We start from the raw sequence: 15,515 nt of genomic DNA, 5'->3' as shown, positions 1-15,515 counted from the left end.
TCTCTGCCTCATCCCCAAAATAATTGGAATAATTCTCCCACTTGTCATAGTTATTGTTCAGTCATGTCCAACTCTGCTACCCCATGGACTGCAGCACTCCAGGATTCCCTGTCCTTCACTATCTCCCAGAGTTTGCTAAAACTCATATCCATTGAGTAGGTGATGCCATCCAACCATCTCATCCTCTGTCGTTCCCTTCTCCTCCTGCCCTCAATCTTTCGCAGCATCAGGGTCTTTTCCAATGAGTTGGCTCTTTGCATCAGGTGACCAAACTATTGGAGTTTTCAGCTTCAGCATCAGTCCTTCCTATGAATATTCAGGGCTGACTTCTTTTAGAATTGAGTGGTTTGATCTCTTTGCAGTCCAAGGGACTCTCAAGAGTCTTCTCCAGCACCGCAATTCAAAAGCATTAATTCTTTGGCACTCAGCCTTCTTTATGGTCCAACTCTCTCATCCATACCTGACTACTGGAAAAACCATAGCTTTGACTAAATGGACCTTTATCAGCAAAGCGATGTCTCTGCCTTTTAATGCACTGTCTAGGTTTGCCATGGCTTTTCTTCCAAGGAGCAAGCGTCTTTTAATTTCATGGCTGCAGTCACCATCTGCAATGATTTTGGAGCCCCAAAATATAAAGTCTGTCACTTGTTTCCCCATCTGTTTGCATGAAGTGATGGGACCAGATTCACTTCTTACCTATCACTTCATTTCAGAATTCTTTTGTGACGAAGCTAGAGCCTCAGATTGAGTAACAGTTTGAGATGCCCGGGTGGCGTGCTCAGCATCTGGGAGAGTGGGTGTGAGCAGCCTACTTTGTGTGATGGCCACCAGAGGAGGTGATCGGTTAAATCTGTGTCCATGAATTGACTTTGAGCAACAGCAGGCCAGCCTGATCTCCATCCTGCAGGGCCTTGAGTAGCAGGATGAAATAGGACCTTATTTTTACTGCTCATTCGGAACCTTGATCATTCATGAATATGAGTCATACTGAGTAAAATGCTGAAGTCTTTCAAACTTCCGAGGGAGTCATGATGTAATCCAATGCCTTTTTCCTAATAATACTGACAAACAGATGACAGCTTAGAATAAAACGCAATTAGAGGAAAAACAGCCTTAATTAGTTCAAAGCCCCATGACGTTAGGATGACAACGGTACCTCAGAGGATTACTGCCTAAAAATCCACTGAACTCTGAGAATTCCCTCTTAGGATCAGATCATCTGTTCAGACCATCACACTTTTCTCTCCCCATGCTTATGTGTTATATATTCTTTTCTCAGTGCAGCTGATCTCTTGTTGCAGACCTTGTGCATTAAGTGAGTTTGAATCATAAATATCTTAGACTTGTTCCACCCCTTAACCCCCCCTCCATGAAAATTTGCTGCAGAGATTTTTAGTCTGTTTTTTGGGTTCCTTAGGTCACGTGAGCTAGCTAGGCCAGTTGAAGATGTGTATAATGTATTTTTAGGATACAGTTAATTTGACATTTTATCAACTGAAACTTTAAAATTTTGCAATGCAAAGAGATAGAGGGAAACAATAGAATGGAAAATACTAGAGATCTCTTCAGGAAAATTAGAGATACCAAGGGAACATTTCATGCAAAGATGAGCACAATAAAGGACAGAAACAGTATAGACCTACCAGAAGCAGAAGATACTAAGAAGAGGTGCAAGATACATAGAAAAACTATACAAAAAAGTTCTTAATGACCCAGATAACCACAATGGGATGTACACTCACCTTGAACCAGAGATCCTGGAATGTATCATGATGAACAAAGCTAGTGGAGGTGATGGAATTCCAGCTGAGCTATATTTAAAATCCTAAAAGATGTGCTGTGAAAGTGCTGCATTCAATTTGCTAGCAAATTTGGAAAAGTCAGCAGTGGCCACAGGACTGGAAAAGGTCAGTTTTCATTCCAATCCCAAAGAAAGGCAATGCTAGAGAATGTTCAAACTGCCACACAATTGCACTCATCTCACACGCTAGCAAAATAATGCTCAAAATTCTCCAAGCCAGGCTTCAACAGTATGTGAACCAAGAACTTCCAGATGTACAAGCTGAGGAACCAGAGATCAAGTTGCCAACATCCACTGGATCAGAGAAAAAGCAAGAGTGTTCCAGAAAAACATCTGCTGCTGCTTTATTGACTACGCCAAAATATTTGACTGTGTGGATCACAACAAACTGGAAAATTCTTAAAGAGATGGGACTACCAGACCACATGACCTGCCTCCTGAGAAATCTGTATGCAGGTTAAGAAGCTACAGTTAGAACCGGATGTTGAACAATGGACTGGTACCAAATTGGGAAAGGAGTACATCAAGGCTGTATATTGTCATCTTGGTTTTTTAACTTATATGCAGAGTACACCATGCAAGATACCGGGCTGGATGAAGCTCAAGCTGGAATCAAGATTGCTGGAGAAATATCAATAACCTCAGATATATAGCTGACACCACCCTAATGGCAGAAGGCAAAGAGGAACTAAAGATCCTCTTGATGAAAGTGAAAGAGGAGAGTGAAAAAAGCTGGCTTAAAATTCAACATTCAAGAAATGAAGATCATGGCATCTGGTCCTATCACTTCATGGCAAATAGATGGGGAAACAATGGAAACAGTGACAAACTTTTTTTGAGGGGGCTCCAAAATCACTGCAGATGGTGGACTGCAGTCATGAAATTAAAAGACACTTGCTCCTTGGAAGAAAAGCTATGACCAACCTAGACAGCATATTAAAAAGCAGAGACATTAGTTTGCCAACAAAGGTCCTTCTAGTCAAAGCTATGGTTTTTCCAGTAGTTGTATATGGGTGTGAGAGTTGGGCCATGAAGAAGAATGGGCACCAGAGAACTGAAGCTTTTGAACTGTGGTGTTGGAGAAGACTCTTAAGAGTCTCTTGGACTGCAGGGAAATCAAATCAGTCAATCCTAAAGGAAATCAGTCCTGAATATTCATTGGAATGACTGATGCTGAAGCTGAAACTCTAATACTTTGGCCACCTGATGTGAAGAACTGACTCCTTAGAAATAGACCCTGATGCTGGGAAAGGTTGAAGACAAGAAGAGGACGGCAGAGGGTAAGATGGTTGGATGGCATCACTGACTCGATGGACATGAATTTGAACAAGCTTCCGGAGTTGGTGATGGACAGGGAGGCCTGGCATGCTGCAGTCCATGGGGTGGCAAAGAGTCGAACACGACTGAATGACTGAACTGATATTCTTTGTGTGAAGTTTTAGCTCTATTTTTACAGAAATGGTCTGATGCCTAGTGGTGTGTATAAATTGTCCTTTTTGGGGGTGAAATGAACTTTTACTCTGTAACTTCAGATCACGGTATGTGTGTAGAAAAAGTCTTTTGAAGAAGAAAGCCTCTTTCTCTAAAGGACAGACCAGAGCTGGCGTTGTTTTGTTTCTGTTCTTTAATTTACCTCAAGGGGGCAACAAACACTTTATTTTCAGATAAAAATTTATATGTGATTTGAGTTTTCATTGCGGCAAATATGAATGGCTCTCGGGAAGTAGTAAAAGTACAGTCTGGGAGCCATAAAGCCAGCCATAAATGCTACACTGAGTCCTGCCAGCCCACTTGGCATGTTTTGCTTTTTTTTCTCCTGGCCTCTATGCTTTTATGAAATAATCTAGAGAAAGCCAATTTGCAGTCTTGTGTTTGTGGAGGTAAATTTTTACTGCCAGCTCCCTATAATAAAGTTGGTATTTGTTTTTTAGGGAAGCTTTGTGTAATTTGAAGAAATAGTTGTCTGGTTGGTACTACAGAACGCAGAAAACTTTTCAAACGTTGACATCCTTGCAAAATGTAGAGCAGCCCAGAGATACTGTGTTTTGGACATAACATTTCCTGCAAAATTTTTGGATGGACATTCATCTCACTGATCTAAATTCTCTTGTATAGATGGTATTTAAGAAAAATATTTGGGTTCCCTAGTGTGGCTCACCTCTCTCAGATGTAAGGTAGTAAATTCATGTTTATTTTCCTAGTCTGCATGCATGCATGCTCAGTCGTGTCTGACCCTTTGCGACCCCACGGACTGTAACCCACCAGGCTCCTCTGTCCATGGAATTCTCTAGGCAAGAATACTGGAGTGGGTTGCCTTTTCTTACTCCAGGGGATCTTCCCCGCACAAGGACTGAATCCGTGTCTCCTGCCCTGGCAGGTGGATTCTTTACCACTGTGCCGCCAGGGAATCCTTATTTTCCTAGTAGTTGGTACTAATATGACCACACAGATACAGTACTGAGTTACATACTGGGACTTCCCTGATGGTCTTGTGACTAAGACTCCACACTCCCGATGCAGGTGGCCCAGGTTCGATCCCTAGTCAGGGAACTGGATCCCACGTGCTGCAACTAAGACCCAGCGCAGCCAAATTTTTAAAAATAAATAAATTTTCTTAAAGTTACTGTTCATATTGTGACAAATGAGTCAACCTCATTTAAAGCTAATAGCCGTTGTTGGAACTCACATCGAGTTCTACTGTTAGCTTGGCTGTGTCCCTGCTTCACTGTCATGTGTCCAATCTAATTCACGTTTTGCTTTTTTCTGAAAAGATGAAGAGTTAGAGTAAGGGAAAACCCTAATGAGGTGAACTTGGTTAACATTTATGGCAGGGTAGTAGCAAGCAGTACGCTAGCTCCCTGCGGCTGGGAACACTGGAAAGCTGAGGAAACAGAGAGTCGAGGACGGAGCAGGTTTGGTTTCTGTGAAGACTTATTAAATCAAGCAAAGTGCTAATCACTGCTGTCACAGACTAAGACTGCAGTAGTGTCTGGAGATCATCAGTTACTGGTGACTCTCGTCCTTCAAAAATCGTCACCCTGGAGAGGAAAAGGACCGGCAGTGGGGTGTGAGTCACCCATTCGCCAGAATGCACATGTCGCCAAATCACTCAAAGCAACCTTTTAACAGTTGTATTCCTTTTTAATCAGTCTTGCCCAGAAGCAGTTTTACACTCAATCTATGTTGCTCCTTGGCTGTTCTCACAAGATGCCATTTAAAAGCGGAGTTACCCATCAAGAAGTGGGTGAGTCATACCTTCTCCCTGTGGAATTTTTAATTCATTTCCGTTCCTTCCTTTTTTTTTTTCCCCCATGTCCATCAATGAGTTTAAAGCCCCCAACTATGTCCTCCTGAGTCCTGGAAAAACTAGAGTGCTAGGTAACACTGGATACCAGGCCCAGAAGATAATTTCATAGATTTGCAGAGTAACAGAGAAAGCAGAGCAACCTGAGAAGCCCTGAAAGTGATCATCTCCTGCCTTTCTGGGCTTTGGCTCCAGTATCGCACCTCCCACCCACCCCTCACTTTGTATATTGATCACCTTTACTACCTCTCTTGGTAAATCAGATTTTCACAGACGGTAACCAGGATCCTTGAGACTGGCAGCACAACCTAGGGTACAATCTTAGTCATCATAAAGAGATATTAGTTTTTCTCCCAACATTTTTTTTTTTTTTTGAAATAAAAGTGGAAAGAATTTTCCAGTGAACATCACATACTTACAACCTATGTTCTATGACATGTGCTTCATCACATACTTAGCTAACTAGCCATTTCTGTGCATTCATCAGTCCCTCTTTATTTATTTATTTTAACACATTTTAAAGCAGGGTGCAGGCTTCAGTACACTTTCCCCAAATACATCATCATGCACATCATTAGCTAGTTCACTGTAGTCTTTTCTTTTCAAGTAAATTTGAATGAATTTACTTGAAAATTAAGTGCACTGATGCTAAGGATACTGCTTGATGGGTTCTAACAAATGCATGTACCTGTGTAACAAAACCCTGCTAAGACAGAGAGCATCATTGCCACCCAGAAAGGTTCCTCCTGCCTCCTCCCTGTAAACCCCACCTGGACTCCCAGAGGCGGCCATTGTTCTCATGTTGTCCCCTTTCATAGATTAGTTTTGCCTATTAAACGTCATGTATTGGCTGGCCAAAAAGTTAGTTCGGGGTTAGTAAGTCAGTAAGATGATCTAGAAAACCCGAATGGACATTTTGGCCAACGAAATAAATGGAACCAAATAATACATATTCTTTTGTGTGAGACATCTTTTCATGAAGAGTTATATTTTGAGCTTCATCCATGTTGAGTTTTATAATAGCCATTATCTTTTTAGTTCTGGGTAGAATTCCTTTGTAGGCGTAGACCATAGTTTGTTTATCCATTCTGTTGATGGATAGCTGGGCTATTTCCAGTTTGTAGCTATCATGATAAAACTTCAGTGAGCATACTTACGCAGTCTTTTTATGAATGTATGTATTTATTTCTCTTGGGTGTAATAACCATCATGCGTTTAGTTTCAAAACTGCCAGACATTTTCCCAAAGTGGTTGCATCATTTGTACTCCCACCGGTAACACATGAGTGTGCATTTGTTCCAGATCCTCACTAGAGAGGGTGGTGCCAGTCTTTGGAAGTTTAGCCATTCTAGTGGGTGTGTAGTGGCATCTCACTGTGCTTTTAATTTGCGTTTTCCTGCTGACTAATGATGCTGAGCACTTTATTATGTACTGATGCTTTCTGTGTATATTTCCTTTGTGAAGTGTGTGTTAAAATCTTCTGCCTATTGCCTATTGTTTTATTTTTTATATGCCCTGGATTCTAGTCCTCTGTTCAATCTCTGTTTTGCAAACATGGAAACCCAGTCTGTGACTTGACTGTTCATTACGTTAAAATCTTTGAGCAGAGTGTTTTGTTTTGGTGAAGTTTAATCTAGCAATTTTTTTCTTTCATACTTACTGCTTATTTTGTATTATCTCTTAAAAAACCTTTGCCTACTCACAAGGCAAGAGGATATTTTCCTGTGTTTTTTTCTAGTTATAGATTTGACTTTTATGTTTCACATGAAGGCTTATGATCCATCTTGATTTAATGTTTTATGTGTAGTGCATGATAGGCGTTGAGATTTCTTTTTTTCTATATACATACCTAATTGTTTCAACATTACTTCTTTTAAAACTTCCCTTTCCTATATAGATTGTATTGGCAGTTTTGTCAAAAATCTGTTGGCGATATAAATTTTGGACTGGACTCTTTTCTGTTCCATTGATCGGTTTTCGGTCTTTATGCCAGTACCACAGTCTTGATTACTGTAGTTTTAGGATATATCCTGAAGTAGTGTAAATCTTCTAACTCAGTCCTACTGTTTTAAGATTGCTTTGGATATTTTAGGTCCTTTGCCCTTCGTATGGAGAAGGCAATGGCAACCCACTCCAGTACTCTTGCCTGGAAAATCCCATGGATGGAGGAGCCTGGTGGGCTGCAGTCCATGGGGTCTCTAAGAGTCAGGCACAACTGAGCGACTTCCCTTTCACTTTTCACTTTCATGCATTGGAGAAGGAAATGGCAACCCACTCCAGTGTTCTTGCCTGGAGAATCCCAGGCACAGAGGAGCCTGGTGGGCTGCCATCTATGGGGTCGCACAGAGTCGGACACGCCTGAAGTGACTTAGCAGCAGCAGCCCTTCTGTATAAAGTTTATGTTTGTCAATTTCTAGTAAAAAGTGTGATAGGATTGGTATTGTGTTTAAAGTATGGAAAAATTTTGATAAAATTGACAATTTAACCTTCCAATTTATGAACATAGTCTGTCTTCTAGTTTTTAATTTCTCTTAGCAGTCTTTGGTTTGGAGATTTTGTAAGCTTTTGGTTAAATTTATTTCAAAATTTGAGGTTGGCCAGAAGTTCATGTGGGTTAAACAGGACAGACTTTTTATAGTCAATCCAATATTTTGTTTGTTGATGTTATATTAAGTGAAATTGTTTTCAATTGTATTTTCAAATTGTTTGCAGTTAGTATCAAGGTACATAGTTGATTTTTGTGTATTAACCTTATAGCATATGAACTTACTAAATTCACTACTCAGTTCTGTAAGTTGTTTTTTGTAGATATGCTAGAATTTTCTTTAAAAATAATCATGTAATCTGCAAATACAGTGAATTTTAATTTTTTTCCTTTTGGTTGTGGATGCTTTTCTTCCTTATTGCAATAGCTTGGACATTTTGTCCAGTGCTAAATGAAAGTGATGAGAATGACTCTGTCTTACTCCCAATAATATAGGGAAAACATTTGATACTGCAGTATTAAGTGCAGTGTTACTTGAGAGTTTTTTTTTTAAGATACTTTTATCAGATTGAAAAATTTTGCAGAGTTTTATTGTTAACTCATTTGTCTAATGATTTCTCTGTGACTAAATGATAACAGGCTTTTCCTCTTTCATTCTGATAATGTATATTACTTTGATTTTTTTAATCTTAAACTAACCTTGCATTCCTAAGATAGACCCTGCTGCTAAGTCGCTTCAGTCGTGTCCGACTCTGTGCGACCCCATGGAGTGCAGCCTACCAGGCTCCTCCGTCCACGGGATTTTCCAGGCAAGAGTACTGGAGTAGGGTGCCATTGCCTTCTCCAAGATAGACCCTATTTGGTTGTAATGTATTTTTCTTTCTACATATCACTGGATTCAGCTTTCTAATACTTTGGAAAGGATTTATTCATGGGGGATGGTGCTCTGAGATTTCATGTTTTCTTTTCTTTGTTACATTCTGGCTTCAGTGTTATGCCAGCCCTATAAAACAAGTTATGAAGCATTTCCTCCTTATTTTCTGAAAGACTTCATGTAAGATGAATATTATTTCTTCTGTGTGTTTGCTGAAATTCATGAGTAAAACTGTCCAAGACTAGAGTTTTCTTTATTGGAGGGCTTTAGATGATTAGATACAGGGCTTCCCTGGTAGCTCAGTTGGTAAAGAATCTGCCTGCAGTGCAGGAGACCCAGGTTTGATCCCTGGATCAGGAAGATCCCCTGGAGAAAGAAATGGGAAACCACTCCAACATGCTTGCCTGGAAAATCCGATAGACAGAGGAACCTGGTGGGCTGCAGTCCACAGGGGTCCCAAAGAGTTGGGCACAACTGAGTGACTCACACTTTAGATGATTAATTCCATTTCTTTAATAGACAAAGGGGTATTCAGATATTATGTTTCATCTGTGTCCATTTTCGTAAGTTGTGTTTTTCAGGGAATTTGACTGTTTTATCCAAGTTGTCAAGCTTTTTGGTATAAAGTTGTTCATAACATTCCCTTCAGTTCAGTCGCTCAGTCGTGTCCGACTCTTTGTGACCCCGTGAATCGCAGCAGGCCAGGCCTCCCTGTCCATCACCAACTCCTGGAGTTCACTTAAACTCACGTCCATCGAGTCGGTGATGCCATCCAGCCATCTCATCCTTTGTCGTCCCCTTTTCCTCCTGCCCCCAATACCTAACATTGCCTTACTTTGTTTTTAATGTCTGTAGGATGTTATTGATCACCCCTCCTTCAATCCTGATATAGATAATCTGTGTTCTTTCTTTTTTTCTCTATCAGTCTAGTTATGGTTGATCAATTTTGTTGTTCTTTGCAAAGAATTAACTTTTGATTTTGTTTATGCCCTCTACTTTATATATTTCTGCTTTTATTCTTATATCGTCTTCTACTTTTTTTGAGTTTACTTTGCTTTTCTTTTTCTTTGCTTAAATAAAGTATAGAAACCTAGCTATCCTATAGACCTTTTTTCTTTTCTAATGTAAGTATTTAAAGCTTTAAGTTTTTCCCATAAGCACTGCTTTGGCTGAATCCCACAAATTTTAATATGTTCTGTTTTAATTATTATTTAATTTACAATGTTTCCTGAAATTGTATTTTTACCTGTGGATTGTATACAAATGGATTGTTTAATTTCTGAGTTTCCAAAAACATGGAGTTTTTCTTGATTTCTGATTTTAATTCCCTTTTGATCAGAGGGGGTTTATTCTGTACCATTTCCGTTTCTTAAAAGTTTTTTTTATTGAGACTTATTTGTGGCTCAGCATATATGATCTCTCTTGGTGAACATACTATGTATATTTGAAAGAAGGTATATTCTGCTGTTTTTGGATGTAATGTTCTATAAACATCAATTAAGTCGAGGTGGTAGATAGTGTTGTTCAATGGTCTTTGGGGATTTTTTTTTCTTTTCTATGTAGTTCTATCAATTGCTGAGAGAAAAAGAGTAAAATCTCCAGCTATGATTGAAGAATGATCTGTTTACCTCTTTAGTTGTATTAGTTTCTACTTCATTTATTTTGAAGATCTTCTAGGTGTATGCACATTTGTGATTGGTGCGTTTTCCTGGTGTATGAACTTTGATAAAACTTTGATTATGAGCTTACTTTTTTATCACATTGAGAAGTCCTTTCTGGTCTTGAAGTTTCCTTTTTTGTTGGCGTTGTTTCCCATTACAGCTGTTACATACATACTTTTCTACCCATTTACTTTCCACCCGTGTGTGTCCCTGTATTGAAAATGTGTTTCTTATAGATAACAGTCTGCAGTAGTTGTGTCTTGTTTCTTTAATCCATTTTGACATTGTCTGCCTTTAATTGGAGTATTTAATCTGTTCACATTTGCTACAATTGAATTTGCAACTACTAATTTAGTTACTCCCTCACTTTGGTTTTTAGTAGCCAAGAGTTGTGGTCTTACGGAATACCATTATTGTCTAATTTCATATAATGCATTTTTTTTTCTGTGTCTTAATACAGAATGTCTTCTTAAAAGAAAGGATCTCATATCAAGCACAGTGCCTTGAGAAGAGAAGGTATTGGGTTGGCCAAAAAGTTCGTTCAGAAACCTAAACAAACTTTTTGGCCAACCCAGTACTTAGAAAGCATTGTTAAGTGAGTGCAGTGGGAAGAACTGTGCAGTAACAATAGGTTCCAGGCTTATTTTCTGTTGTTATCCTACGTTACTAATGAGAAGGTGAGACTAGATTATCTCTAAAGTTACTGCTTTCTGTGACATTCTGTGCTTTAAGGATTTCTATTGGAATGGTGATTTTTATCTAAAAGATGTATTGAGAGGTTATCTTTCATCTAACAGTCACTTCCTGACAATGGCAGCTTTTTTATAAGGTTTTGTATATGTGTATGTATTAGTCGCTCAGTCATATCCAACTCTTTGCAACCCCATGGACTGCAGCCCACCAGACTCCTCTGTCCATGGGATTCTCCAGGCAAGAATCCTGGAGTGGGTTGCCATTTCCTCCTCCAGGGGATCCTCCCAACCCAGGAATCGAACCCGGGTCTCCTGCATAGCAAGCATGTTCTTTACCACGAGGCTACCAGGGAAGCATAATGTTATGTATATAATGTGCTATTAATAGAAAATAAAAAAGCAATCATCATGGTTACCACACATTCTTTCAATATTGTATTCACATTCAAATTTAAGTGCTTTGTATATAACATTCTAGTCCTTGAATTTGAATGTGAATACAGTATTGAAAGAATGTGTGATAACCCTGATTGTTTTTTAATTTTCTGTCAATAGTATTATTGCTGTTGGTTCTTCAGCATTCTGACCAGGTGTACAAAATAATAGCACTCTTGTTGGGTGTTGGAAGAATCAAAACCCAAAATGTTATGGGTTGTTTTTCATGTGTCCTAAACCTTGTCAACCAGCATGATAAGGGAGCAGAGGTCCCTGATTATTCTTTAAGCTATGTTACCAGGTTAGTTTCTCATAGGTTGTACTCAGGTAAAAATCGAAATTCTGCTTCTGTCTGGTACCTCAGTTTGTGTTGAGCAGAACCTTTTGTTATGTATTAGACCCTCCCAACATAACTGCCAATATCCAGGAACCAAACTTGACCACCATCTCAAAAGGAAAAAGTTATTTTATAAATCCCCAAACATCCAACGCAGTCATTCTTCAGTCTAGACCATCATTAGCTCAGCATTAGACAGGACGTAAAATTCTGTTGAGATATTTTCCAGATATGATTATATTCACTCCCCAAAAAAGAATGTGTTTGGTGGTACTTCTGAGGAATTGGGGGACTTCCCCAGTAAAGAATCCGCCTGAAATTCAGGAGACTGTCGCTGGGTTGAGAAGTTCTCCTGGAGAAGGAAATGGCTACCCACTCCAGTGTTCTTGCCTGGAGAATCCCATGGACAGAGGAGCCTGGCGGGCTACAGTCCACGGGGTCTCAAAGAGTCAGATACGACTGAGGACTAAGCACATGCACTGAGGAACTACACCAGTAACCCCAGATATTAGTTGGCAAGTCAAACAAACCTCTGGCTGTCCAAAGAAGTTTATAAATTCTACTTACTCATTTTGGGACTGCAGATGCAGAAGAGAGTTTGTACCTTGTGACTAATGAAAGTTCATATTTCATCTACATACCATACATATCTACTTTGTGGTTTGGTTTGAGCAGGTTGGGTTTGGGTAGGGGGATGTCCATGTAGGAAACGTCTTAAACCTCTCAGGAATTTGGACCTCAACCTCTAGTGAGATTTTACACAGGAAATCAAAAGTAAGGCCCAGCCAACTTCATTAATGACAGAGGTTTCAGAGAGAATGGCAGGAAATTAATAGCAACCAGAAATGTTTTTTTGATGCCACAGACTTCTTGGAGTGAAGCAGAAACAGTTTAAAGAGGCTTTCATATCGTCTTCCTTCAGTGCCCCGCTGGTTGGGCCCTTATTATGAGGGGTCAGTAAGTAGTAATAATAGATGTCACTTTTATAGGTCACTTTCTTCCAGAAATAGAAGCATGCTTTCCAAGAAATCATTTTATCCACTTATAACATCTGCCACTTCTAGCTCTTTGATCTTAAGTGGTTCTTGGTTTTAGCTGTGTGTCTTAGCCCTACAGCTAGACTGCTGGGCCTCCCTGAGACAAAGGACTACTGCGTCTTTATTTTCTGTAGATTACCTGGTCTAGGGTTAAGCGGTTTTTAGGGTTAACTGTTTGGGAACGGTAACTTGTTCCCAAAGGGGAACGGTAGCGAATTAGCTGGAGGCTGCTATTGGAGTCAAGAGAGACCTCCTTCACCTATGTGTCTTTAGCTTTGCCTCATTCATTTACTCATTCTTCATATTTGTATTTTTTCTTTTTTATACTGAAGGAGAGTTTTCAGTGCTGAAGGCCTTACCTCTAAACATTTATGAGCCTACTGCCTTCCAGGAGCTTCCTGTCCAAATGGACAAACAGGCATATCCACAGATGAGACAAACTCATACAGAGTGTGGGCAAGATATTTCGGAATGGGAGCACAGAGTTGCCAAGAGGCACTGGGAAGGCGTCATGACAGGAGAAATGTATTTGAGCTTTGTTTTGAAGGCTGGTAGCATCTGGTTTTTATTTGCTTTGATGTTCCTGGGTTACTGTCCCATTCGCCTCCCACCACCACCTCCCAGTTTAAAAAAAAATGCCATCAGCATAAGATATTGGCTTAAGTTAGCTTCACAGAGAGCATTAGCATCTTTTCTAGTTGATGTTGCTCCTACAGCATGCAAAGAAGTGTGCGTGCATGCTAAATTGCTTCAGTCATGTCAGACTCTTTGTGACCCTGTGGACTAGCCCGCCAGGTTCCTCTGTCCATGGGATTCTCTAGGAAAGAATACTGGAGTGGGTTGCCATGCCCACCTCCAGGGGCTCTTTCAATCCAGGGATCAAACCTGTGTCTCATACATCTCTTGTGTTGGCAGGTGGGTTCTTTACCGCTAGCACCGCCTGGGAAGCCAGATCAGCGTAGTCCCATGATGGTGGAATTTAGGCTTGTTTAGATGGCCCTATAATGTCACAGAAAGAGAAGTGGAGTTGGAATCAGAAAGCCAGAGTTCAGGTTCTGATTTTGTCTCTTAGAAGCTCATGGTCGTGGTTGGAAAATTCGGTATTTCCTAATTGCCCAAGAACTTAAGTCCACCGCCTCTCCCTGCTCCCCAAAGGTATGGCAGTTGAACTTGGTAGTAAAGGAGAGCTGTACTGTTGGATGGCTGTTTAAACGATATGGGGGGTTATATCGGCCGTAAAATACCAGCTCAGGTGTTTTGCTTAGATTAGCTGACTGCCCTTATGCACGTATTTGTGTGTTAACACATGTGTGTGGACTCAGCTCAGTGCTCCGTAAGGACCTAGAGGGGTGAGGCGGGGAGGATGGGGCGACTCATGTCGTTGTGCAGCAGAAACTGACACAAAATATTGGCTTTTAAAACAAGTTATTTCTTATCCCTTCATTTCTGCTGCTGCCGAAGGTATTGATGTTTTCCCCCTAGAGGAAAGACTTGGCGGTAAATTATTGTGTGAGGATAAGGTTTGCCTCTGTGTCCTAGGCTGTATTCTAATTACTTCTGAAGAGACCTTATCATCCTCGCAGCAGCCTTCCCTATCAGTCTTGCTTGGGCCTTTGATGATCCACACAGCAGAGAGGTTCTGTGGATTTAGTTCTCGTTCCTGTAGAGACGTTCTGTCTGTGCGGTTGCCTGTCCTCTCGTTGTCCCAGGAACGCAAGGTACTATTGTGCTGCCACGCTTGCTAACTTAATGGCATCCTTCTCGGAAATATTGTGGGTTTTGTAAAAAAATATCAGTTAATAGAGGGGTACAATTTTGGAATGTCTGACTGTAAGACGTCCTCACTTACTTTGTGAAATATATTCATTTAGAGTTTTCTGCTTCATGGGTTTTTTCAGTCAGCCTTCATGCAGTATGCTTTCTCCATAATACATTAGTGTTTCAGTTTCTTAAAATAATGGCTTTCTCCAAACACGATAATTGATGTTTGAGCCTGAGTTACGTGTATCCTGGGGCAGCGTATACTTTTGTTCCCGCATGCCTTAGGACTCACTTATTAGAAAGGCCTGTGACTTTCTGGTCCGGTTGTCTCAGATAAGCCAGTTGATTTAGTATCATGTCAGAAGCAAGATTTGATAAGATCTGTGTCCTTTTTGTCTTAGGATTCATTGTTTAGTAACTGTGGCCTAGCCCTTTACCTTTAGTTCTTGCTGCCTTTGGTAATCCTATATAAAACCTTAGGAATACAGTCATAGTGTGAAAGACTTGAGTCAGTTCTTCAGTTCAGTGATTCTTAACCACCTTAATAATTATTTTTAAATTAGACAAGTCCGTTTTATTGACAGTGATGAATGAATGAGTTTAAAAGAGAACAGCAGTTACAGAACTGTAGAAATTTTATGAGTTTTCTTTTTCACGACAAAAGCTATGAACTTCTTTGAAAAGAAGGAAATGAAGTGCCAAATAAAGGCTTCCCTCACTCTCCCCGAAGAATTAAGAAAGTCGTAGAAGGGCATTTGGAAGAATGATTTCATTCTAGAAGTTGAAGTGTGAAGTGAAAGTCACTCACTTTCACTCATGTCCGACTCTATGCGACTCCATGGACTATATAGTCCGTGGAATGTCTCCAGGCCAGAATACTGGAGTGGGTAGCCTTTCCCTCCTCCAGGGGATCTTCCCAACCCAGATCTCCCACATTGCAGGCAGATTCTTTACCATCTGAACCACCAGGGAAGCTCTGGACAAAGCATTGGGTTGGCCAAAAAGTCCACTCAGGCTTTTCCATAAGCTGGCATGGAAAAATACAGACAAGTTTTTAGGCCAACCCAATATTTGATCACATTAGGAGCTTCAGGTTCTTAATCTGCAAAACAGGGATAATAAAAGGCA

General features: G+C 40.3%; 1 protein-coding gene across 1 annotated transcript in view; it reads left to right on the top strand.

The window, feature by feature from the left end:
• ELP3 (elongator acetyltransferase complex subunit 3) overlaps nucleotides 1–15,515 on the top strand; it is a 118,829-nt gene that overhangs the window by 25,471 nt on the left and 77,843 nt on the right. The gene's annotated exons all lie outside the window — the stretch shown is intronic.

Source organism: Bos indicus, chromosome 8, assembly GCF_029378745.1.
Source record: "Bos indicus isolate NIAB-ARS_2022 breed Sahiwal x Tharparkar chromosome 8, NIAB-ARS_B.indTharparkar_mat_pri_1.0, whole genome shotgun sequence".
Taxonomy (NCBI): domain Eukaryota; kingdom Metazoa; phylum Chordata; class Mammalia; order Artiodactyla; family Bovidae; genus Bos; species Bos indicus.
The sequence above is the reverse complement of the archived record's forward strand: the minus strand, read 5'-3'. Positions and strand labels throughout refer to the sequence as shown.